This window comes from Eleutherodactylus coqui, chromosome 5 (genome assembly GCF_035609145.1).
Source record: "Eleutherodactylus coqui strain aEleCoq1 chromosome 5, aEleCoq1.hap1, whole genome shotgun sequence".
NCBI classification, from domain to species: domain Eukaryota; kingdom Metazoa; phylum Chordata; class Amphibia; order Anura; family Eleutherodactylidae; genus Eleutherodactylus; species Eleutherodactylus coqui.
The window spans coordinates 96,527,852-96,554,029 of record NC_089841.1 but is presented as its reverse complement, the minus strand read 5'-3'; the positions used below and the strand labels follow the sequence as shown (position 1 = coordinate 96,554,029).

Genomic DNA, 26,178 nt, shown 5'->3' with positions numbered 1-26,178 from the left:
TTGCGGTATAAAATGACTGCTCAATTACTTTTCATTCCTGTTTTGGGGAAGCAAGATGAACAGAAAATAGCTATTACCATGCTGGATAAATACTGAATAAGATTCTATGCCATGGGATGTTACGCATGTGGTAATACCAATTAAGAACAAAAAAAAAACAAAACGCTATTACATATTTTTTTCAATATTTAAAGCATTATATAAGGCCGTTTTTACACGGTTGAGAAAAATCACAGAAGATTTGTCCATTGTGAGACACACAAATCTCGCATGAATATGAAACTCATTCCCATACACGAGCGGCACATCATAACTTTGGGCGTTCCCCTTGCTGTCAGCAACGGCATAGAGAAGTGATCAGATAAGCAAAAGCTCGGCTTTTCTAGGAAAAAAACAAACAGATCCTCATATGTGACAATCAGAGAGCAAATATTCTTTTTGATTGATAAAGGGGAAATAACATGAAGAAGAGACCATGTTACCCTCCCCAGGTGGAGGAGGGCAGGAGAATCACAGATTGTTCTATGCTGCTGCTCACCCCTTCCCCTCCCAGACCTGACAGGTGTAAACTCATTTTAAAGGGCAGTAACTCCAGTTCTATCATTTCTTCAGACATGCTTTGGCAATAAAATGACACCAAACGCCACCATGTCAGTAAGATGTATTAGGAAAATCAGGGGTTGCAAATCATTTTATCCTAAAACATGGTGGTGAGACAGAAAATTTCTCATGTTTGGGTATAGACAGAGTTTGGAAAAATAGGAAACAAAAAGTAGAAATGAAGGATATTCTTCGTAGGGAAGCGTATTGGATCTTGGAACTAAATACTAGATTTCCGTTTGGTATGAATTATAGAACGGATTTATTCTGTGTTTATTAAGAAACAGGGAAATTTTTTATTTTTTTCTTCTGCTCTGTAGATTTTGGTGAACTTATATACCCTGCAATCATTTTATTACTATGCAGAGATAGCTTATGCAACTATATATCTAGGAGATCCAAGAGCATGTATTCCAGGTTTTTTTTGTGTGTGTTTTTTTTGTTTGTTTGTTTTTTTTTCTTCTTGCACTTTTACTTTGTTGGAATTTTTGCCTTCCAGATTCCTTTTCCCTTTAAATTTTCACTTATTTATCACTGTATAGATGTATTCAAATACTATTTTCCAGATATCCACATACATACTTGTTCGTCTGTCTGTTGTAAACTCTTTTGCAACAAATCTCTGTATGCTGGTTACAACATGTGGTGCAATTAACTCCTGAACACACCCTCCACACCATTCCTCAGCCATCTCTCCTCCTGACAAGCTAGCACACACAGGTATTGCTTCTTTGATTTTAATTTGTATTTTGTCTATAAATGTCTTGTGTATTCCATACCTCATAGCTGTTGACAAAGGCTACTATAGCCGAAACGCGTTCAGCGCGAACCTGTGAGCTGTATGCTTTTTTTATTCAATAAAGAATGAACATTTTTTTAACGGTAGCAGCTCCCCTCCACTTCTATTTTTGTTTATATGGAATTTAGCCGTTTGCCGTCGGCTGCTTGAGGACGGAGCTCCTGTTGAATTTCAGATCTCCCTGCAACACTGAAAGATACTGCTGGTGAGGTGAGCCCATATTTCTTTTTTTGGCCATGTCAGTAAGAACCAGAGCTACATCTGCATCAAGTAGAATGACCTCTGTTTTGCCAAAACGGTTATGTCCTCTTTCTGTAGAATGAGCTTTGTGGGAAGAGGGAAGGGGGGGAGAGAGGGGATTGAAGACCACCGGCAAGGCAAGGCCTCCACTATTGTTAAGAGGCGATTAGATAGATTACAAATTCTCCTCGTGTATTTCAGACAAATTTCAAAATTTGCAGCGGCATGTTAGCAATAAATGTGCGTCTAGTATTGTGTTTTATCTATAGATGAGTGACGCAGTTACATAATGCAAATATATTATTAGCATTATATAACTACACACTATGCCTCAATCATCATCATCACCATAACATGGTAGGCCAGCGCCACCCTTATGATTTTTTTTTTTTTAGAAAGCAGTCTGTCTTTGTTGCCCATAGGAACCAATCACAGCACAGCTTTCATGTCTTATACTGCTGAGGTAAAATGAAAGCTGTGCTGTGATTGGTTGCTATGGGCAATAAAGTTTTTTCCTTTAGATGGCTTTCATAAGAGTGTGGTACTGGGCTGGATATTTACACACATAGATTGCAGTCACTGTCCTGGGACGGGCTTTCTGCTGGTATACATTTATTTTACACACAAATATACAGACCCCGCCTCGAACAAGAGATTGCTCTGATTGGTTCCTCGACCGCTGGCCCAACCAATCAGAGCCAGCGCTGGATGAACCAATCACAGCCATTCACTGAATGGCTGTGATTGATGCATCCAGCGCTGGCCCTGATTGGCTGAGCCCGCCCACAGACTCAGCCAACCAGCGTAATCTCTTGCTGGAGGCGCTCTCTTCAAAACCCCGTTACCATCAAGAGATGCTCTTTCGACGCTGACAAGTGCACCTGCTAGGTGCTTTTTTTTCTGCAAACGCCTGTGTGAGGGAGGCCTTAAAGAGACTGTCAAGTCCCCACATCACCATAAACTAAGCTATGGTGCTGTTAGGGGATGTGACAGGGAGTCGGGTGATGCATTTTTTATATATTCACACGCTGCTTCTTTGTCACCCAAAGAAGCTGGCGTGTGGCACGAAGATGTGACTCTCCAGAGTTCCGTACACATGCTTTCCTCTACAAGTCTATGGTAGAGCATGCGCACAGGACTCCGAAGAGAGTCAGATTTTCATGTCATGTGCAGACTTCACCAGCTGAGAGCGCTGGGTCATGGGAGCGGGCGAGTATAAAAAAATACATCACCCAGCTCCCCGTCACATCCATTAACAGCACCATAACTTGTGTTGTGGGGATGTAACCGGTTCCTTTTAAGAGGGTTAGAAAAACATGGCTACTTTCTTGTAAAAACAGCGTGCCATCTGTCTATGGGTTCTGTCTGGTATTGCAGCTAAGCTGCATTTACTTAATAGGATTTTCCCTGAAAAATGCCTTTAAACGATCTATCCTCAGGACAGGTCATCAATAGTCCATTGGCTGGGGTCTGTCGCTCCGGACCCCAACTGATCAGCTTATTGCAATTACACAGGGGTCAGAGCAGAAGTCTCTGCTCTGACCCTTGTGTAGTGGCTGGTACTTGTAACTGCCGGCATGGCTCTCATTGATCTCAGTGACAGCAGCACCTGCAATTACAAGCGCTGGCCACTACACAGAAGTCAGAGTAGAGAATTCCGTTGCTTTCACTCCAAGCCCTGTGTAATTGTGGTGCTGTCAGTGGACCCACAATCAGCTGATCGGTCGGGATCCAGAGCAACCAACCCCAGCCGATCAACTATTGATGACCTATCCTGAGGATAGATCATCAGTAGTATTTTCCCTGGAAAACACCTTTAATGCAGCTGAGCTGCAATACCAGACACAATCTGGTATTGCAGTACACAAGTGGTGGAGTTTCTGGAAAAGAGCAGACTTTTTTTCTAATCCTGAACAAACCCTTTAAGGAAATGGGGAAGGACCTGTTTTAACGGCTAAAATCTGCTGCAAATCCACCACAAATTTGTGTCATAATCCAAAACAAAAAATGGTATAATTACATCCATGTCCAACAACAAATATTAATTGATAAACTACATAAACGTCTCCCTTTAGTTCCTTCTTATGACGAACACAGAATGAGGCATTACCAATAATTAGTTTTAAGTGGTAAAGAAGCCGCTTCTTGAAGAAACGGGAAAAGAAAAAAGTAGAAATAACCCGATCTTAAAGACAGATGCCTTCTCTCCTTGCAGACTTGTGTTCTGAAGAAAGCAATTACAGCGTAAAAAACAGACATAGAAGAAAGAGACGCTATCGAGGAATCTAATAACATCACAGATCTGTCTCAATGTTAGATTAAAAAAAGAAACCCTTGCCGGCATTAAACGATTCCAATGAGTTGGCAGGAGCGAACTTTTTTTTTTTTTTTTTCTTCCTTCATAAAAGCCATCTGATCTCATTTTTCCCAAGGTGCATTACAGGAGTGGTGTGTGAAAAAAAAAATACTGTACCGATGACAACCAGACGGCAGGACCGGTGATAGGCTGTGCACAATGAAGAGACTGGTGGGGTGAGCGGTTGCTATAGTAACCCCGGGGAGAGATCTTTCTCCTTATTTCCAGAATCCCAGAGCAGGCCAAATAAACTCTAATTTATAACCTACACATGCATCAATTATATAACCCACTCAAGGCTCCCTGTGCCGTGCAAGTCGACCTCCGCTCCTGGGAAAAAAGGAAAACTAGTTATATGCACAGGACTTCATCTACCCGTACGGCTCAAGGCATTTCTTGGCCTTGGGGGTGAATTCGTATTATTTGCTATAAATGTTGGAAAGTCAATAGTGCTAAACATGGGTTAAAAGTCGGATGCAATGCAATGCGGAGGCTTGTAATCCATTACATTAAGGAATGCCTGGCTAGCTGTTTGATGCTGGCTTGACATGTATGAATTATAAATGAAATAATGGATGAAAGAGTATTATTACCATTACTGTATTCATTAAAGTAAATATTCTGCTGTTGTCACTCAGAGCCACATGTAACCCCTGCCCCCTATTCAAGCGCAAGGTAATTCTTCTTTTCTTCCTCACCAGCTGCCTCAGCAGGTCTGGAAACACAAGTGGGAAATTCTGCAAAGCGGCAGCCTCTAAAACTGCAGTAGTTTAATGAAGCATAAAAGTAGTCTAACCTGGAGATATAGATAGCAGTCTTAAAGGGGCGGTCCAGGAATAGCTGCTGTCAGTGCAGCCTGTGGAAATCTGTCCAATACGTGTGTACATTATATTGGATTTACTATCATTTGGCCAGAATGTCTCTAAATGCCTGCTTCATAAAATCGTCCTGAGGCAGCAGAGGGGCGGGCATTCAGATACAGCAGCATGGGAAGTGAGGGAAAGGAAGTACAGGACAGTGAACTAATGGCAGAATGGTAGACTTATAACACGTCCCGTCTGAAAGTGGATTGCAAACTGCAGAGCAGCAGAAAAAGGGGAAAACGACCTGAAAATCAGAACTTAAAAAAGCATAAAACAGGGTGGAAACAGCAGCAAATGAGTGGGTAAGGAGAACCGACTATATTTTAAAAAAATTGTTGAAAACTTGGGGGGAGGGAGAAGGGGGGGGAGGGAGAACCTAGAAAGAAAGAAAAAAAAAAGCTCAGGACCCGGCGTCCCACATACAAAAATGCTCGAGTCTCCCATTGTAGTTAATGGGGTTCGTTACTCGAGTAGAGCTCTCGAATTTTACGAAAAGCTCGACTCGAATAACGCGGACCCGAGGATTTGGGTGCTCGCTCATCTCTATTTATAATCACACTACCAAAGAACAATTTAGGCATTTCACACGCCAGTCATAATGCATAATGTCAAGGTTGCTGGAGTAATATGTACCGAAATTACTGGAAGGCACAGGCCCTAATAAATTATGGGCAGATTTGGACAGTCCATGCACCAGAAATGTAAATCTTTCCCAGAAATGCAAGTCTACGCCAGGTATGCGCACTGTATTTTATGCCAGTTTATTTTGTAAGTTATTGTAACTTTGTCAGGGCACAGCAGGCACCACCGCCTCCTGTTAACATCCACTCACATTTTATAAAAGTAGCAAACGTAGCATAAAAATGGAAAAGTCAGATTTGTGCGCCAAATTAGCAACTTTTTTTTTTCTGCCAGAAACAACTGGCTTGAAGGGCTTGTTCCATTAGAAACAAAGTATTTCATTATATGGTGCCAGAGTTTAACAGCTGATCACCCTCAGTCCCACTCTACAGTCAGCCAAGTCATGTAGTCTTGCATAATGGCCATTCACATGAATTGCTATCTTGTAATACAAGAACAGCATATGGTCCGCATATATGGGAGACACTCCTACAGAAGAGCTGTCTGTCTCAGATCATAGAGGGCATCTTTCTAGTGCATAGGTGCAGGGGTTATGTTTCTGGCTCAACCCCTTCAAATAAACTGATAAATTCTCTCCCCCCCCCCCCCCCCCCCGCATTATGAATATTATGTATTTGACTCTTGCTACATTCCAGTGTGCTAGAAAGTAGAAGGAATTAGCTGCGAAGCTCCATCCACGTGAACCCGGTTTTCATGTTGGTGCATACATGTTTTTGTGAAAGTTCTATGGATTTTACCCAATGCATAGGAAAAGATTGGAGGCAGAATTCACACATGGGACGTGGAAAAATTCTGCTACATGTGAAAGCAAAACACTCTCAAACATTATATAATGCAGGCAAACATAACGGACAGCAGGCATTGAGGACATTTGTGGTATGCAGTTAAACCGTCACTGAATTTTCAATAGCCTTGTGCTTATATGACGCCCAATGTGCTAACAAAATTACATTTTAATGCTGAAACATTCCTTTAAAGCACTGGCCACTGGGGGGCTGCCTTCTAACTTGCTATCCACTGCCTGTTGCCAAGTGAAGTTTGTCTCCAGTAAGGTCTCTCACACACTTGTCTTTTTTTAACGCGCATTAATGGTGTGTTTTTTGTTTTTTTTAAATGTGAATGGGACTTTCTAATATTTAACGCATCAACGCAAGTCCCATTGACATTTGCGTTAGAAAAACACAGCGTTAACGCAGACTTACTCAGATGCTGCCTGGAGCTAACAGTATCTGATGGTTTACTGCGTTATAGCTACTAGAATAAATTCTACACTATTCAGTAGTATTTAGTTTGACCCATGATGATATTTCTCTGTGTATGGTACAGAGTTAGAGAGCAAAATCTGCAGTTTTCTCCATGTACTGTGTATAGAATAAAGCATGACAGCAGGGTCCTCCCACCAATTCAGAGAAAACTGATAATTAAAGCTACAGCTGGCAGAGGTGAAAAAAATGTGAAAAAAGGCAGAATACAAGTCATGTAATAGCCAGTTATAGTGTTGTTCCTCACACACACAACATTTGCTGAAAAGTTAGGAATGATTTAAAGCCAATATCTGTATAGCAGTGACAGGTTTTGGCAACCAATATCAGTTTCCCTGGATTGTGAGGCAGTGGTTTCTAAAAAGCAGGGAGAACCATTGTTTTAACACCTCCCAGGAAACAAACTTAGGGAACTGCTTGATAAAGAATGCTTGGGTATATTTAAGGACTCAGTTTTAAGTCTAGCTTGTAAAATCTTATAGTCAGCCTGGATTTTCACTTGAGAAGGGCTATCTTTATGGAGCAATCCTTAAGGTTAACTATGTGGCTGGTTGGTACATGCTTTTTTGCAAAGAGGTGGCGAAAACCTGTGCAATTCAGAGGATCTACACTGTTGGCCAACAACAGAGTATGGAAATGACCCCAACGGTGATAAAGAGGGTGGAGGAGGAAGCAAACACCAGCTTTTCTGTTCTTTATGGCAAAAAACAACATATTAAGGAGTTTACATTTGGTCTTTGCTATACAGACAGACAGTCTCTTCTACATAGGTCACTGCTACTCTCTCAGTTAAATCACTTGTGAGGGCATGTTCACACAGCGGAAATCAACATGGAAAAATTCCATGTGAATTCCACTACTAAAATTTGTGTCAAAATCCAGTTTTTTTTAAATGTGGATTTTCGTACAGATCCGCACGCAGAAATAGCCCTGTCAATGGGCAAAATTTTCAAGCAAAAAATCATGCGGATGACAGGGCAAATACCGCATGCGGATCCACACAAAAATCCGCTTTAAAAAAAAAAAGAAGTGGATTTTGAAGTGAAATTAATGTAGAATTTTTCAAATGTGAATTCCGCCAAGTCAACATATCCTAAACCTTCCGAGACGAAAGGGTTTTGTTCACACTGCATTTGCATGAGGAACATCTACTGATCTATAATCTGAATTTATGGCCCGCATGATAAAACTGCATACCTCATCAATTGCATAAAAAACATATACACTCCCGCTTTGTCTTGTGCAAGATGTCTTTGTATGGAAAAGTCTAGTCAGTCACAGTCTAGCTTAATCAAGTTAAAGAATACCCAAACTTTCAGGTGACTTCAGAAAAGCTGTTGTATGTGTGTGTCTGCTTGAGGAATAATACAATTTCTGGACATTATATGAATTGTATACTTCACTTGTTAGCAGTTTTCCCCTGCAGGTTCCATCCCTAATTCTCAGTTTTCCCTGAGCTGGTTGGTGAAGTCTAGCTGCTATGTCATCTCACACAGGATATAGCGATTCTGCCCTCCCGTCTCTGATATACAGAGAAGCAGCAGCAACATGAAGGACATTACAGTGTAGAAGTTAGCAAAGCAATCCTCTTTCCCATACCAACGTATGGTTGTGAAAGTTGGACCCTCAGGAAAATAGACGGAAGAAAAATTGATGCGTTTGAACTATGGTGCTGGAGGAGAATGCTACCGATACCTTGGACTGCCATGACAACGAACAAGGTAGTGTTATATCGCCTCAAACCAAAAATATCACTAGAGGGCAAAATCATCAAACAGCGTCTCTTTTCTTTGGCCGCGTGATGTGCGCTAACTAACTGGGAGTGTGATAGCTGGGATTTGGATAAGGAAAAAGTTAATGCAAGTAAGATGGTGGGTGTTGTAAGCCTATCATAGGGCAGGAGATGAGACAGTAATTGTAGGGTTAAAGAGTTACTGCGCTTGTGTAATACTGAAGTGAAATGTAACCAGTTTGTTTTTAGATAACGAAGGAATGTCTTTGTGCGGATTGTAGAAGAATATGTATCCTTTTGTCAGGGGTTCAGTCTTGGGAAACATTTCCACTGAACACATATATATTGATATATATTAAAGAGGCTATAATTCCTGAAGAGTCTGCCTCGGGGTCTTTGGATCCTACATCAGAAGCAGTATTGATGTTTGGCAAGGTCAGTGGAAAGAGACGACCAGGGCGACAAAGAACAAGATGGCTAGATACAATCAAGGCCACCACGAACATGTCAATCGTGGAACTGAAAGAAGCCGTGAAAGACACAATTGCGTGAAGAACATTGACCCATAAAGTGACCGAAGGTCGGATGCGGAGTTGTGAGACAGTAAAACATCTACTATTATGCAACATCACGTCTCTCTGTTTCTGCTTCCCTCGTTCATTGAGCGGTTAGGACTCCTTTACACGAATGTATGGTTATAGCGTATTACCAAACTGCCATAGGCTCCCATCTTGCCGCATGCACAATAAAGAACGCAGCATGTATTATGCACACATACACATCAAGATGCATGGCGATTGGCGTCACACAGCAAGTATGCAATGTCATTGTGTACTTGCTGTGCCTGCGCGACTGCCTCATGCGGGCACCATGCTGCAAGTTACGCTTGTGTCAAGCCACCCTTATGGCTTCTACAGTACGAGCTTGAGCGCAAAAACTAGCGTGCCAGTTTGAATTTTTTGAGAGTGAACATTGCGCTATCGTGCGCATATCTGCACATTTTACTATATTTTTTGCACTGACATGATTAAAAAAGGCTGTACACCCTTAATTAGTCCCCAGTGCGCTGTTTTCCCCATGAAATCACTCAGTTCATTGCATGGGTATTGTGTGCACATTTGCGCACCCCCATAGACTTCTGCGGTGCCTTTGGTGTGAAAATGCGCACCAAAATAGAGCATGCAGTGGGGATTTTTTGCACGCGTGAAATGCATACGCAAAAGTGAGAATGAACCCATTGAGAACCATGGGATCTATTCTCTGTGTATTGCACAGACTGATTTTGCTCATGCGAGGAAGCCCTTGTCTGCCTTCTCTACAATGACAGACTTTAGCAGCTTCTCAGAGTGATTGAATAGCTTAGGAGGAAGAGCAGAGGAGCCGGAGAAGTGGAGAAAAACATTCTCTGATAAAAATCTACACACATTGTCAAAAAAATGAAGCACCCAGAAGAAGTAGTAGGAGTTGAATGAATGTTTCTCTCTGTGATTGTAACATTGATATAAGTGATTACAATATCAGAGCAAAAGCATCACTTATTGTGGAAAACTGATCCCTTGTAGGGAGCCTCTAGCATACTGTTGTACCACCTCTAGCTTGGATACAAGATGACATACAGGTGGGCATGGAGGCTCTAGTACCTTGTTGTACCGCCTCTGGCTTGGATAAAAGATGTGATACGGGTGGGCATGGAGGCTCTAGTACACTGATGTACCACCTCTAGCTTAGACATAAGATGTGATACGGGCAGGCATGGAGGCTCTAGTACCGCATCTAGCTTGGATACAAGATGTGATACAGACAGGCATGGAGGCTCTGGCGGCACCCTGTTGTACCGCCTCTAGCTTGGATACAAGAGGTGATACGGGCGGGTATGGAGGCTCTAGTACCACCTCTAGCTTGAATGCAAGATGTGATAAGGGTGGGCATGGAGGCTCTAGTACCCTGAGGAACCACTCTATAGCTTGGATACAAGATGTGATACAGAGAGGCATGGAGGCATACAGTTTCTGTATGGTATCCTGTGGCATATCACTCCACATTTCCAGTAACTGAGCCTCTAGATCATAGACTGCTGAAGTTGGCATCTCAGATGGTACCATACATGTTCTATTGGTGATAAATTTGGCGACCAGGCAGCCACAGAAGTGTGACAATGTTGTGGGGACATTCCTGTGACCCCCTTGTGTGTATGGCCGAGCATTATCCTGCTGGGAAATACCTCTTGGAAGCTGCCATGAGAGGAACACATGTGGCTGCAGAATGTTCTGAACATATCATTTAGCTGTCATTGTCCCTACTAGGGGTAACCGACTGTTGTATGCAGTGGCCTCCCAGACCATCACACCAGCAGTGGGGGCAGTGTGCCGCTCCACAGCAAAGGCAGGATTGAGGCTCTCACTCCTAGGTCTCCAAACAAAAACGCAGCCATTATTGAAACCCGGATTCGTTGCTGAAGACAACCCGGTTCCACTCCGTAGCAGTCCAGTTTCATAATTCATGACACCACTGCAAACGGAGGCGACCGTGGGTGTCAAAGACAGTGTATGTAGTTGGTGCCTACAGACATAGGGGCCTGTAGTAATGGTACCACCTGTCTCTGGTGGCGGACAACAAAGCAGTTGGAGCTGCTTGTGCTTTTTAAACAATCAAGACGATACTCTCTACAGGTGGTGTGTTGAGGGTGCCCTGAGCCCGGTCGCCTTGTTTGCATACCCTCATGCATTCACTGGTCCCAACACCTCCTAACAGTCTGGTCAGAACAGCCCAGGTGGTGGACAATTCGTCACTATGACCGTCCAGCTCCTCACATTCCAACAAATATTCCCCCTCTCAATCACTGATAACTGGGTGAAATCTCTTTGATTGCGTTGTAGAGACGTCTAGTGGTCAACAAGCTCTACACAAGAGGAAAAAAGAGGTCACTACAAACAAGTAGCCTCCGAGAGCCTTTTCACAGGCCAAGGGTGGAACCACTTTTAGGGCCTCAGGTGGCAAGACCGTTCATCTTAAAATCAAACAACTCTAATCATTTGTATATCTGCCTGAGATGTAACTGCATGCTGAGTTTTACAGCGAAACAAGAACTCCTAGGCTGGGTTCACACTTGACTGAAAACCTGCGGAAATTTTGCAGAAGGACTGCAAAGAAATACCGTGAGATTTCCACAGGAGAAATGCAGCTTCAAAACCCATCTTATATTTGAATTCCTGTAACATGGATAAATGCAAAGTTTGTTGAGAGGCAAGTTGAAAAATTAAACATGAAGATAAATAGTTGAATCGTACGCCAAAATTACAGACTTCTGGCATGTTGGGTCCATAGCTATTGGAGTGCTTTCACACTTCCACTGTGGATTTCGCTTTCTTGCTCCGTTCGGGAACCTGCAAAGAGGAATCCAGGTGGCTGAACGGTTCAGTCTCTAAACGGAACCAAACAGTGCTGGGTAGACCCCATTGAGTATAATGGGAACTGCCCATTTTTTCTTATGCCATTTGCAGCCGGATATACGATGGAACCTCCAGCCAGAGGTGAAAGTGGTGCCAAGACGTTAGTATTTACAGAATGGGCACTGCAGGGCTGCAGTCCTTCTCTTACCAAGCTCAGAGATTGGTAACAGCACTTTCTGTGCCATCAGCAAGCTGCACTGCCTCTTTGTAGCTTCTATACAACCCAACTACTACACAGCCCTTATGTGTCCCTCAGTGAGGCATAGCATGACAATTGGTGTACATGTGTGGCCCCAATATTCTGGGATTACTTGCAAAGCACAGACACTGCATACAAGTTTAAAACTTAAAACGGATCATTGCTGAATTGTAGCGTGAAGCTATTGTGGAGGGAATAGCATATTCCTATATAATGGACCATTTGTGGCTTTACAAAGGTCTCTGCCTTCCATCACCTCATTGGTTACTAATATTTTCCCAAAAAGAATTCAAAGCTTTCAAAAACATTGCACCTTCCCACATATCTTCTCGTCTTGGTCTATTTATCACCCTTCTGGCTGTCTCCAATATGCCATTGATTCATACCCATCTATCTCCTTAAACACAACCACAAATTCACATGCACAAGTCTTGTCTTGGGCTACAAAAGTGTTCTGCAATGTATGTCTTTGCACAATATTAGCAAATAAAAGCTTCACATTTCATTTGCAGTGCACATTTGGTATATATACTGGAAAAATATCCTGACATACTATATAGTCCTAATAGGATCAAATGGAATGTGTTAACGATCTTTAACCCCTTAAGGACCAGGCTGTTTTGTACCTTCAGGACCAGACACTTTTTAGAGATTTTACCCATGTGGCGCTTTTACTGCCCTATTTTGTTTCCTTTAGCTACCAAAATTATTTTTGCTGAGTTTTTTTTCCGTGACATATAGGGCGATTTTTAAAATATCTTTTTCACTGACTTTTTTTCCTGTTTTTTAGTTTTTTGATATATAATATGTATGGTTTTGGTTTACAGGGCGCATACGGCGATGGTTTTGGTTGGCATCAGCTTTGGGTTATTTTCTTTCTTATGTATATATTGTTGTTTTATTCTGTAATTTTGTTTTACTTATGTATGTAATTATGTTTTTTTACACTATGTCCCCAATGATGTCATATAAGACCTCTGGATGACACTTTTTTTTTTATTTGACACTTTTCCACTGTAGCTGAGGCATCCATAGGAGCCCCAGTTACAGGGGAAAACAACGCCTGCAGTGACATTAGTCACTGGCAGAGCTGGCCAGGGTCTAGTATGACCCTCCAGCTCTGCTGTAGCAGGGAATCCTGGTTCTTTGAGAAATCAGCTGTTACTAAAAACTGATAACCCGTTCTGCCTCTTATTGATTGCAGAGCCAGGAGGCTTAAAGCGCCACCGTAATTTTACTATCGGCGGGGTTTTAAGCCCAGGACCAGGCGCCGAATATTTACCCCGCCTGGTCCCTAATGGGTTAAAGAACAATTCTTTCTAAAACGTACATGAAACCACTGTCTTGTAGTGTGATTACATTCTGCGGGTAATATGTGGTCAATGAATAAACAAGGCTCATAGCCACCGGTGTTTCTTGACCAGAAAAATGACTGGGATATGAATTACTAACGATTCTGTACAAACACTTATGAGTGGTTATATTATGAAGGTACTACCGGTAGTACATAGCCATTGTTGTACAGGATGACTCAAATGTCAGGACCACCTGAAGTACCTTCTGAATAAAGAGATACAAGTAGGAAGCTTTGTAGAACACTTAGATGGTTGGGGAAAGTGTTTTGGCACCATGGTGGTGACTGTTGGCTATTTGGCAAGAAACTTCAACGAAAAGAACGAAGCTCATGGGATACATGATAACAGTAGAATTCTATCAGAAATTGATTTGATAGGTACAGACGGTTTTTTTTAATACCTGCATTTTCTATTCTCTCTATTACCCAGTTCTCGGTTTGTCTTGGACACTACCAATTTCCATGAATTTCTAAACCAGTTTCCTTACAGTTTCTACACTCACCGGCCGTTTTCCTGGGAGTTCTTGATTGAAATTCTGGACCACCTCAAGCAAACTTCTGTTACCGATCATCAGGATGATCTAAATTTTCTCCTGGATTGCTAAAGGGAAAGCTGTCACCGTATATGAGCAACATAAACTAAATTATGGTGCTCATAGGGCAGGTTCCCTGAAGCCCAGGGAGGTATGCCGTCAACCCGAAAGTTAGCACACGGACCACGCCATCAGACTCACAGCTCCAGGCTGTGTATGATCACACACATTGATCTCTTTGAAAGTGTGTGAGCGCAGTCTACAGCTTTGGGTTCAAGTGCCGACTCTCGGAGCTGACACCATGGTCACTGGGAGATGAGCAAGTATAAAAGAAAAAAAAAAACTCCCTAGGCTCCTGGAAATCTGCCCTACGAGCACCATAACTTAGATTATGGTGTTAATAGCTGGTGACAGGTTCCCTTAATGATATTTTCTGCAACCACCACATAATTCAACATAATTTTATTATTACACAACATGACATCATCCATAACTCAAAAATGGTTGCATGTGTTAAAGAAATTATCAAGCCTTTTAATTTCTCATGAAATTCTATCTTTGCGTGTATCCCATGACCCCCTGCCCATTGACGTTTCTTGAGTTGAATCCAAAATGGCTGCTACAAGATGCCAACAAGCAACACCATAGTGCCAAACGGTTTCCCCCCCACCCATCTAAGCGCTCTACAAAGTTTCCTACATGTATCTCTTTTTATTCAGGGTGACCCTGACTTTTGAATAACCCTGTACAATGATAGATGACCATGATGAACACTTTATGGATTGGCTCATGTTTTTTATTATTAATTAGGATTACTAATGATGAGAATATTCACAACGTCGCCTACAATTACCACTTATTATAGGCTTTTTTAAATTATGGTAAGGTTATTGGCATAGTAATGTAGTGTTTACATACTAGACCAATATATGCATATCTAACTTCGCAGCTATGCGCTTGAAGGTTGCAGTAAACAAGCAACAGGTTGCTAAGCAGAACGAGGCACAATACTGAAAATTAATGGAGGTGATTGGAGACAGAACTCCACAAGGGAATTACATGAATAGGAAGATTTAATGAATGGGTTATGCGGGAAATGATGAGAGAATTGCTCTGCACACGCGATATTGACATTAACATCATGCCCTGCACGTCCAGAGCAACTACTGCTGCATCACCGGTGACTGCAGAGCTGAGCTCAATAATTAAATGCCATGAAAGCTGTAATCACGTTCCGATAAATAACAGTCAGACTTTACATCTCCTCCCTCACCTCTATCCTAGCCCTCTCTATACTGCAGCACATTGCTGAATGTCACACTTGTTGCAACAAATTGCTGAGTCATGTGTTTTATAAATTGTCCCTGCTTCAAAAGAATATTTGCCTGATGCAGAAGATGGCTCAGTGGTTAGAGCTGTTACCTTGTAGTGTTGTGGTCCTTGGTCCATATCCAAGAGCAACATCTACATGGAGGTTGTACGTTCTACCTATGTTCGCTTGAGTTTCCTCCCACACTCCAAAAAACATACTCATAGGTGAATTTAGTTTGTGAGCCCCAATGTAGGTAATGGTAAGCTCTGTATAGTGCTGTAGAATATGTGCTATATAAAATGAGTAAACTAATATAAAAGAGGCAACCCTTCAGTAATGCTGCAAAAAAAATCTATCAACATATAGTAGCTCTTGCTGTTTGAGTTGAAGGAAACTGATACCTTCCAACCAAATTTAAGTGGATACCTGAGCAAAAGTGAAAAGTATTTATTTACATGTGTTAATACTTAGTGGGGCCTCCTTTTGCCCCAATGACATTGGATATCCTCTGTGGCATGAATTCTAACGTCTGATACACTTCAGCTGATATTTCACTTCATTCATCCTGCAAATGTGTGTCAGTTCTCTCAAAGAAGATTCATGGGCCCATTTACAATGCTGCAGGGAGTGTCTCGAGTGGACCGTTGAGCAACAGACGAACGTTCTGTAGAGTGACAAATCACTCTATTCTATCTTGAAATCAGATGGACGTACCTGGTCATGGAGGAAGCCTGGGGAAAGCCTTTTGTAAAGCAACGGTTTTGTTATGTTCTAGGTGTCATGTTCTTAGTCTGTTGGTTGTACTAGCAAGAACCATGAACATGGATGCGCACTTTGATATTCTAGAGACTAATGTGCTGCCAACAACGTGGAAATACTCTGGGAATTATCAGCAATACGTCCGAGTTGTGACAAGTCTAACGCTGTTTTACTTTGGTTTGAGGATATGGACGTCCCACAATTAAACTGGCCTGCACAGTCTCGACCTGAATTTTACTAAACATCTTTGGGACTGTGAGGGAAATTATATCTTGTATGATTCTGCTTGTGTTTCAGTCTAATTTCGGCTATGTCTGTAGGCAGAATGTTCTGCGGAGTAAACTTCTTACACAATGTTAATGTAAATATTATCTCTGTATTTACATAACCGAGCCAGAGACAGAGGGTCACAAAAAGATATCTATACAATGGAGCAAGCAGAGACTGTAGTCAACAGAAAGTGATCATTCCTTACACTTCAAGAGGAAAACCAGTTTGAACTAAATGAATGATGTAACTGTGTTTGGCTTTGTAACACCCCTTTTTTGTTTCTCCTGGACACTTACTTTGTCTATAAAAAGCTGTGCGAATATACAATAAAGCAAAGTCAGCATTTGCAACACCTTGTCATGATTTGCAGCCTTTGTTGTTCTCTCTGAGCTTGTACCAACCACACCTAATATGGCATCTACAGGAAATACGAACAGCATTCATCTTCTTTGCAAACACACAACTTCTTTGCGAGATGTTTGCAGGATGAATTAAGGGTAACATTAGCTGAAGTGTATCAGACATTAGTAGAAAGTATGCGGAGGGGAGTATCTAATGTCACTATGGCCAAAAAGAGGCCCCACTTAGTATTAACATATGTAAATAAATACTACTCTTGATTTTTGCTCAGTTGTCTAATTACTTTTGGTAGACTAGTGTATGGAGCCATTTACATTGTCAAAAATTATTATTTAACTGAAAGAGTAGTAGATGCTTAGCACAATCTTTCAGTAGATGTGGTTAGAAAATCAACAGGTGGATATAAGCATGCCTGGGATAAGCGTATATCTATCCTAAGAGAGAAATGAAAAGGAAGTAATACAAGAGACTAGATGGACCATGTGTTCTTTTTCTGATGTCAATTTTCTAGGTTTCTGAGGGTGCCTTCACACACTTGTGATCGCGATATAGCTGCGTTTTATTACACAAATATCAATGTGACCTTTTAATGTTAAAAAAAGCATTGCAAGTTTGTGCTTTGCGATTTTTGTACAATGCATTTTTAACATTAGAAAGATCCATTGACATTTGCGATAACAAAACGCAAGTGTATGGGAGTCCTTAAGGCCTCCTGCACACTGGCGAGAGCGATATCGGGGCCGTGATTCACATCTCTCTCTCAATCCTCCTGGAAAAGCTCTGGATGTGAGGCGTTTTCACAGGGAAATGGCCTTCATCACAGCAGGGCTGAAGGAATCTCCTGCTGTCGCTGTCACAGCCACGGCAGGAGATAGCGGTCTTCTCTCACTGATTTCAATGGGGCCGGCGGCAGCAGCGCCGGCCCCATTGAAATCAGTGGGAGAAGATCACTGAAGGAATTCCCTGCTGCAGCTGTCACAGCTGCAGCAGGGGATCATGATGTTCATCTATTGTTTCCAATGGGGCCGGCGGCAGCGGCTCTGGCCCCAATATTGAAATCAATGGGAGAAGATCCTAATTCTAAGCACTTCTAAGGTTCAAATAAATGTATAGGAGCTGCACTCAGGAACTCGCTTCAGCAGACTGCTTGTAGAAAAAGTTGTAGGCTTTAATTCTCCTCCATAGAATGGATGCAACGCTTTGATTTTGGTCTACTGAAGTGAGTTCCTGAGTGCAGCTCCTATACATTTATTTGTTTCAAGTTTCAAGGGCTGAAGGGTCTAAAGCTCTTTCCCAGGAAGCTAGCACATAGATTGAAATACTTCCCTATGGTGTGGTCCTATTTGGAGTGGCACTGACAAACATTTGCTTCCGGTGGATATGAAGCACTTCTAAGGTGGTGATTATTTTTTCTGCAGCTAGAAGCTATTTTTGGGGTAGGACTTACATTTCAAACACCCCCCTCCCATCAAAGGGCTTGTTGAAATATAAGCCCTACCCGAAAATTGTTTCTAGCTACAGAAAAAAAAATAAAAAATCACCACCTTAGAAGTGCGGTCATCTCCAGCGCGTCTTCTTGCAGGTCCCCGGAACTCTTCTACCCAGGGATTGAAAAATCCCAGCCTCCTAAACTCTACCTGTAATACCACCCACCACCACTGTAGTGGGAAAAACAGAGCTGTCTGCTTCCTGCAAAAATCAGCTCTGCGCATGCATGCATCAAGCTGGCAAATAGCTGATTGTCAGGGTCCTGAGGATAGGTCATCAATCGTCTTTGCCAGGAAAACCCCTTAAGACCTTCTGCCCATGGACGGAGCAGGATACGCCAGTGGTTTTACGCCGCGGGAATCCTGCGAGGTAAACAAAAAAATCCCCACTGGTAATCGTGGAAAAACGTGCGTTTTTCTGCGGTCTCCATTAATACTATATTAATGTATACCTCCAACCGTAGAAAAAAAATGTGGAAAATAGAAAAATGCCACGATTTTTTTTCCTGCGACGTAAATCCGCAGCAGAATCCCGCATGTGACGACTGAGCCATTAGGTTCAATAGAACCTAATAGTTACGTTATTCCGCTGCAGGGAACACGGCAGAAATTCATCCATGGGAATGAGCCCTTAAGGGCTCATTCACATGAGTTTTGGAGGTTCCGCTTGGAATCCCTGTCACTGCCTTTTGATAAAAGCCACAAGAAAATAGTGCAGCATGCAGAAGTATTTCATTCTGTCAAATCCAGCAAAAAGCAAGACAGAAACAGAACGGTTGGTCATACAATGGTTCCTTTTGTCCAGGGGTTGGTGTTTTTCTGTAGAAACCCTTAGTGCTGATGTGAATAAATCTAATGTCACATTACTTAAAAGCTCTGAGAATGCATTACATGTTAGGCCGCCTGCAGACGGGCGGGTCAGATCCGGCGGCGAGAATTCTCGCCGCGGGACACGACCCGAGCGCCTGCAGGGAGGAGCGCGTACTCACCCGCGCCCGGCGGCCCCGGCTCTTTCATGTGCCGGCTGCTAGGCACCCGGCGCATGCGCATACCGGAGCCGGCGGCCGGGTGAGTAACGTTTCTGTGCGAGGCTCTGCGAGCCCCGCACAGAAATAGGACATGCCGCTGTTTGTTTGCCACGCGACATTTCGCGCGGCCAAACCGCGGCCGTCTGCATAGGAGTGCGTAGTGTAATGCACTTCTATGCAGGCTTTCAGTGGCGGAAATCCCGCCGCGGGATTTCCGCCCGTGTGCAGGCGGCCTTACTGAAAAAAAAACCACTACATGCATCCTTCCTTCATTGTATCGCTGACTTTATGTAGCATACTTTGTTACATAAACATGCTATTGTAACATTTACAAAGTTATCAGTATAAGCTGCCTGCAGACGGCCGGGTCGGATCCCACTGTGAGAATTCTCGCAGCGGGATGTGGACCTGTGCCCCTGCACAGCCCTGCAGCTTAGCCACTCTTGGCATCTTCACTCTGCGCTATGTGCCGGCTGCTACCCAGCCGACACATGCGCAGGGCGAAGCCGTCCTGTCCCTAGTGATGTTTCTGAGTGGGTCTCCTCGAGACCCGCACAGAAATAGAACATGTCGCGGTTTGTTTTCCGCGTGTGTTTTCACGCTGACAAATCGCGGCTGTGTGCATAGGATTGCATTATCTAATGCAATCCTATGCAAGCGGGCACAGTCGGAAATTCTGCAGGAAATCCCGCCACGGAATTTCCGCCTGTGTGCAGGGGGCCATACAGATTTAAAAAGAACAGCGAGAGCCCCTGCTGGACCCTAATAAACTACTTTCCCAAAATAATAGTTTAAGATTTACAGTCTGGAAGACTTATGACAAATATTCAGAGACAATTATGGGATGATTAACGAGCTACACAGTACAAAAAGCTGCAAGACCACAGCTAAGTAGCCAATCTAATCTAATAGTTAATCTGCCAACCAGCTGGGATCAAAAGGAACAATAATTATTATGTCCACTTAAAAATGCTACATAGAAGACATTCACTTTAAATCATCGCAGGGCTGTTTCATGTCTCAACTATTTGAAAGAATTGACAGGGCTGGCGAATTATGTCTCATATACTACACTTTTATTTGGCAGAAACTTCAAGTCTGATGGGCAATGCCAGGAATATTAGTACTGAGCTGCAATGCTCATATATCTGCATGATGAATACATTCTGCGCTAGAAATTAGCTTGCACTATTTAAGTTTCATGAATATTGCATGCATCTCCAATTGCATTTCATTTACACAGAGACTGAAATGCTGAGGGATTATACCTTGAAAGAAAACATAATTGGGATCACTTACGTGCCCCAGGAGACATTTCAGTTGTATGGTGACAACGTTACTTGCAATGCATCTTCATCAAGAGTCCTCCCCAACATGCAGGGGTAGATGTGGGATTCATTTACCCTTAAGAAACCGTCTTTCCTTCCGAATGTGGCAGCTACAGTATTCACCAAGTCTCACACAACATTTATTAGTTCTTTCAGACTCAAATGAAAAAAGCGTATACAAAACAACAACGAAAAAATAAAATTAATACACTGGCCTGATGCACATGGGCGGATTTTTGCTGCGGAATTCAGAAGCGGGCGTCTGCCTTCGGATTCCGCAGCAATAACCCTCCATAGCATGCTATGGAAAAATGATTCTTCATGTACACAAGCGGAAACCGATTGCAGATGAAAAAAAAAAAAAACGCAGCATGCTTGCTTTTCCTGTGATTCCCACGTGGACGGCTTCCATTGAAGAAAGCCATCCGATCCGTTGCCCATCCGCAATGTCAATTGCAGACAGGCCGCGGATTCCATGGGAAAAGCAGGAGTTTACAAAAAAAAAAAATCTGTACTGCGCATTGTCTGACGACGAGCCGTGCGGGCCATACGCAGTACAGGCGAAGATTAAAAAAGGCAGGTATGCATGGACGTCAGGCGGATTCTGTGTGGGATTCCCCATGCGGAAAATCTGTGTGGGATTCCCCATGCGGAATCCGTGTGTGCCTGTGTGCATTTGGCCAAAAGGGATAATACAAGTTTAAGAAAAATAAATAAATTAAATAGCTTCCATGATACAAAATGACAAAAGAAACCTCTCTTTTCCCCCAAGGGAAAGCATAGGCTCCAATTCTGGTCTCTGCCGAAAACAGAAGTCAGGTGACCACTGCAGCCAATCGTAGGCCGCAATGTCACCATTCCAAACTCCTGGCATCATGGCACTTAGCATGAGTGTGCTGATCCTAGGAGAAAGAGCGGTGACGTTGCAGCCTACCCCCCTGGGGAGAGGAGAGGTGAGCATCCTTTCTTTTGCCATTTTACACAATGGGCAGCTGTTTTAAAATAATTTTTAAACTCCGACAACCCCTTTACAGTAGTTGATCACGTAACATAACCAAGGTGCTGCTCAGTGGGTGGCCATCCTACTGAGAAAATATTAGCTCAAGGATGCCAATACAAGTGGTGTTTGTCCTTGAAGCCAAATAGATCCCCCACTGACCTATTGCTAAAGTGGCCTTTTGAGACTTTAATACTGATTATCTATCCTTAATGCCCTTTTACACAAGCCGACAGTCTTTCAAACGACTGCACGAGCGCCACATCACCGCTAAGTTCATCAGCGCTCAAGCAGAGCGTTTACACAGAAAGACTTGCCGTGAATGTCACTGAGCCCTGATTTGAACCCAATCAGACATCTCTGGAGAGACCTGAAAACGGCTGTCCACAGACAGTCCCCATCCAACCTAAGAGCTTGACAGGATTGGCAAAGAAGATTGGCAGAAAATCCCCAAATCCAGGTGTGCAAACATTGTGGCATCACATCAAAGATGTGTAGAGGCTATAATCTCTGCCAAAGGTGCTTCAACTAAGCACAGGGTGTAAATACGTATTTTAATGTAAAATGATAGTTTTTCATTTTTAAAAATTTACAAAAAGAAATCCAACAGGATTTTTGTTTCCTCCGTAAAACCCCTTTCTCAACATGTTCATTGGGGGATACAACAAGATCCTGGGAATAACTGCTGCCACTAGGAGGCGGACACTTAGCACAAAAAGAGTTAGTCCCTCCCACAAGTTATACCCCTTCTGCAGGCACTGAGCTAAATCAGTTAGTGCGTAAGCTGTAGGAGACAGAAAAACACCACAACATCAATCATTCAGACTATGAGAAGCAAATGGTGCCATGAAAAAAGGCCGAAATGGTAGAGTATTTCCTACTAAGAAAGAGACTATAGCCCACAAGACAGACAATTGGGTGGGTGTTGTCCCCAATGAAAGTGATGAGAAAAGCATTTTGAGGTAATAAAAATCTTGTTTTCTCGTCTGGGTCATTGGGGGACACAGCAAGACTTTGGGACGTTCCAGAGCGGTAGCCAAGGGGTGGAGAAAAGAACAAAGGCAGGTAAGCGAAGTCAGCATTTCTGTAGCTGCAGGACTACAAATTAACAGGAAAAGGTTTATTACTCCAGAAAAAATGTCTGTCCCCCAGGGATGAATATCCCAGTGTTTTCAAAGTACCAGAAGATTGATCATCATTGGGAAGGAGAAGAGACAAACTGACCTGTGCTTGAGAGTTTCATAAAGGTAGCGTGGACTGGATGAGGCCCAAGAGATACGATAGGCTCGCAGAAGGTCCATCCAGTCTGAGCTGCACTCTGTAAAATATATAGGATGCCTGGGGAACGGAGGGAAGAGAAAGATTTCTGCCTTCACAAAGGCAGGACAGTAGGGGAGGAAGGGGAAAAAAAAATAAAAATAAAAAAAAGAGGACTATCCCTCTCTGATAGGGTAAATGGGAAGCAGAGTGTTGGTGGGCAGATGCTGGAAACGATTCTTTACCTAGACTTCAAGAGGAAAAAATGCTCACTACTGAACAGATCCGTACCCGCAGAGTGAATAATGGAAGAAAACTGTGGCATGATCCACTGCAGTATCCTGGATCTCATCAGCCTTCAACCTGGCTTTGGCGATAATCGGGATTTTCGTTGATTGACTGGATAAGAACCAAGTCGAGGAATGACTAGTAACTGGATCTGGCATCTGAGAGACAGAAGTGTGAATGAGATGTTGGGACAAGTATCACAATGAAAGATTCTTCTTGGAGAATCTATGTTGAACTGTTCAAAGGGAAACAACAGAATCCCTTTGGCGACCCATAAAAGACCCAATGGAAAGCAATCAGCTCAGGAAAATGTCTAAGTCTTGAAAAATACAAGTCTTGTTGAAGACAATGTGGGCATGCCAGGGGTGCCAGGCTGATCAAGGATCTGACCATGAAGATGTGATGGCTCGGGGTGCTTCCATGCAGTCTGAAAGAATTTAAAAATGGATAAGATATGTTACTTGCACCCTAAACCAAGTATACAAGGGTTCTACAAGGGATAGTCAGGGATAGTCAGTAAGCCTGTTCCACACACACATTGAACACAGGTGCTGACTTAAGGCTCGTGTACACGCAACGATTATCGCTCAAAATTTGTTCAGACGGACGAAAGTGAGTGATAATCGTTACGTGTAAACACGCGGCCATCGGGCACTATTTGTTCACTTGTCATTTATCGCCGAGTTTCAGCCTGCATACAAATGGTCATTAATTTGTTTGCTTTTTGCTTTGTTTAAATGGCATTCGTTCAGTCATTTGAAAGACTTGAAAGGAGGGGTGATTGTTTGACATGGGAAACACAATGACTACTCGTTTACTCATGCCTGGCTTTTCTTCACACTAAATTAAAAACCTGCAGGCCAGAGTTTCCTCACATAAACACAAACCCACCTGAGCAAACATATGCAGTGTTTATTTTAGCTAATGACGTGTGCCGATTCCAGCCTCCTGATTGGCTGGAATCGGCACATGTGACGGGGGCGGAGCTACGCGATGACGCGTACAAGGAGGCGGAGCCAAAACGCCAATGCTGCCGAGCCCAGCCGAAGGGAGAAGACCCATCTGCGCAAGCGCGTCTAAAAAAGCAAGAAGACACCGAAATTAGACGGAGCCATGGAGACGGGGATGCCAGCAACGGAGCAGGTAAGTGAATAACTTCTGTATGGCTCATATTTAATGCACGATGTATATTACAAAGTGCATTAATATGGCCATACAGAAGTACTTAACCCCACTTGCTTTCGCGAGACAACCCCTTTAAGGCTCTGAACTCTCCAGTCTTGCCGTACAACGTTGGACACTGTACTACCTATAGCCTAGCGTAGCGCAACATTGTAATATATAGGAACGAGAACAAGGGTAAATTAATGTCAACAATACTGTGCATCCACGTCAGTTATACAACCTGCAAAGAGAGGACACGTCACAGAACCACTCTGCTTCTTCAAGGGAAAACCTACCAAGCATCATCATGCGATGTACTGAGACTAGTGGCAGGTCAGTTCAGGCACCACAGAATAGCATTTCTCACAGAAGGAAAATATGAGCTGTCTGATGATATGCAAAGACGGTGTGGTATTATTATGGACTTCAGCTATAAGAAAAGAGAACTGGAGCAGACTAGAAACATGCAAGTACTGTCCAACCTGCAACATATACCGGTCATATGCCATTACCCTGTTATAGTGGGAATAAAGGGAGAGGCCAAGTGCAAATAACATCGCAACCACGTTGAATGCAGAGTATATTGGCATACTATAATTGTTGTGCACTCAAGAAGTGATGGGATGGTTTGATGCTTGTCAGAGTAGGACAGTTAGCAGAGACAGGGCCTATGGAAATATAGCTGATGCATGTAAGCGCTGCCGAACCCTGTCGGATACAATGTCCAGCAGAAATGCATGTCAGGTACAGAGTCTAGGTGTCACAGTAATACGAGTGCTCCCCGTGTGGGACACTGGAAGGAGGTAACCTGATAGTTGTGACTTCTGCATATTCGATTCAAAAATCAAAGACTAGTAGGATTATTAGTTGCCCTCCCAAGGAAGGCGGCCTTATGTTGTATTTCTGTGTAATTGTGCAGATAGAGAGGCTGCGAGGCTATTGATGATGATGATTTTACACTCAATTACACCCAAAATAGAGTCGGCCATAATGTGACGACTCCTTTCCTGGAAAAAAAGGCTGTAACGCATATTGACACCTGTTATGGATAGAAAGTTGTGACTAATACAGAGTCCTGTAGGGTTACATTACTCCTCCATAGGAGGGAGTAATGGAGTGGTATATGCTTGTCGTGGGGCAGCCCCCGGCGTGGGGCAGCCACGTGGGACAGCTCCCGGCGTAGGGCAGCCACGTGGGACAGCTCCCATCATGCTGCGGTACCCTTTCTAAGGCAATAGCTATGGGGTGGTTCACACTTGGCATGTGAGAAGAGGGTGTCATCGAGCTAAATTGTGCCTCCTAAGGGCAGGGGTAACAAAACAATCTATGCTTGTCATGCAGGGTTCTTTTACGATGCAGAAGACAGTCTGGCAATGCCACCTTACTCCTCCTATGGAAAAGGGCAATAGGTATATATATGCTTGGCACGCAAGAGACCGTCAGCAGCGCTACACTGCTCCTTTTATGGATCGAGCTAATGAGGCAGTATATCAGGGGTACACAACTCCAGTCCTCAAGGACCCCCAACAGGTCATATTTTCAGGATATTCTATAGTAAGAACACACAATATCTAAGGCACTGACAATAATTACATCACCTGTGCAATACTGAGGAAATCCTGAAAACATGAACTGTTAGGCTGGAGTTGTGCACTCCTGTGTCACCATGCACGAGGCAGGCTCGCAGTGCCACATTACTCCTCCTATGGAAGAAGGTAATGAGATAGTATATGCTCTCCATGGACGAGGCAGCATTGCAGCACTACATTGCTCCTCTTTTGGATGGGGGTAATGAGGCGGTAGATGTTCATGATGCAAGAGACAGTCTTTTAGCGCTACATTACTTCTCCTATGGAAGAGGGTAATGAGGCGGTATATACTTGCCATGTGTAGTCATGT

The 26,178-nt window shown here is 43.1% G+C and overlaps 1 protein-coding gene and 1 long non-coding RNA gene across 2 annotated transcripts in view; one reads left to right on the top strand and one right to left on the bottom strand.

Annotated features, from left to right (window-relative positions):
* MRPS27 (mitochondrial ribosomal protein S27) overlaps positions 1 to 26,178 on the bottom strand; it is a 93,134-nt gene that overhangs the window by 51,615 nt on the left and 15,341 nt on the right. The window lies entirely within an intron of this gene.
* LOC136626933 (uncharacterized) lies at positions 1,219 to 4,559 on the top strand. The gene is made up of 3 exons (XR_010792715.1): positions 1,219 to 1,320; positions 1,528 to 1,609; positions 4,072 to 4,559. It is a non-coding gene; the product is annotated as an uncharacterized lncRNA (long non-coding RNA).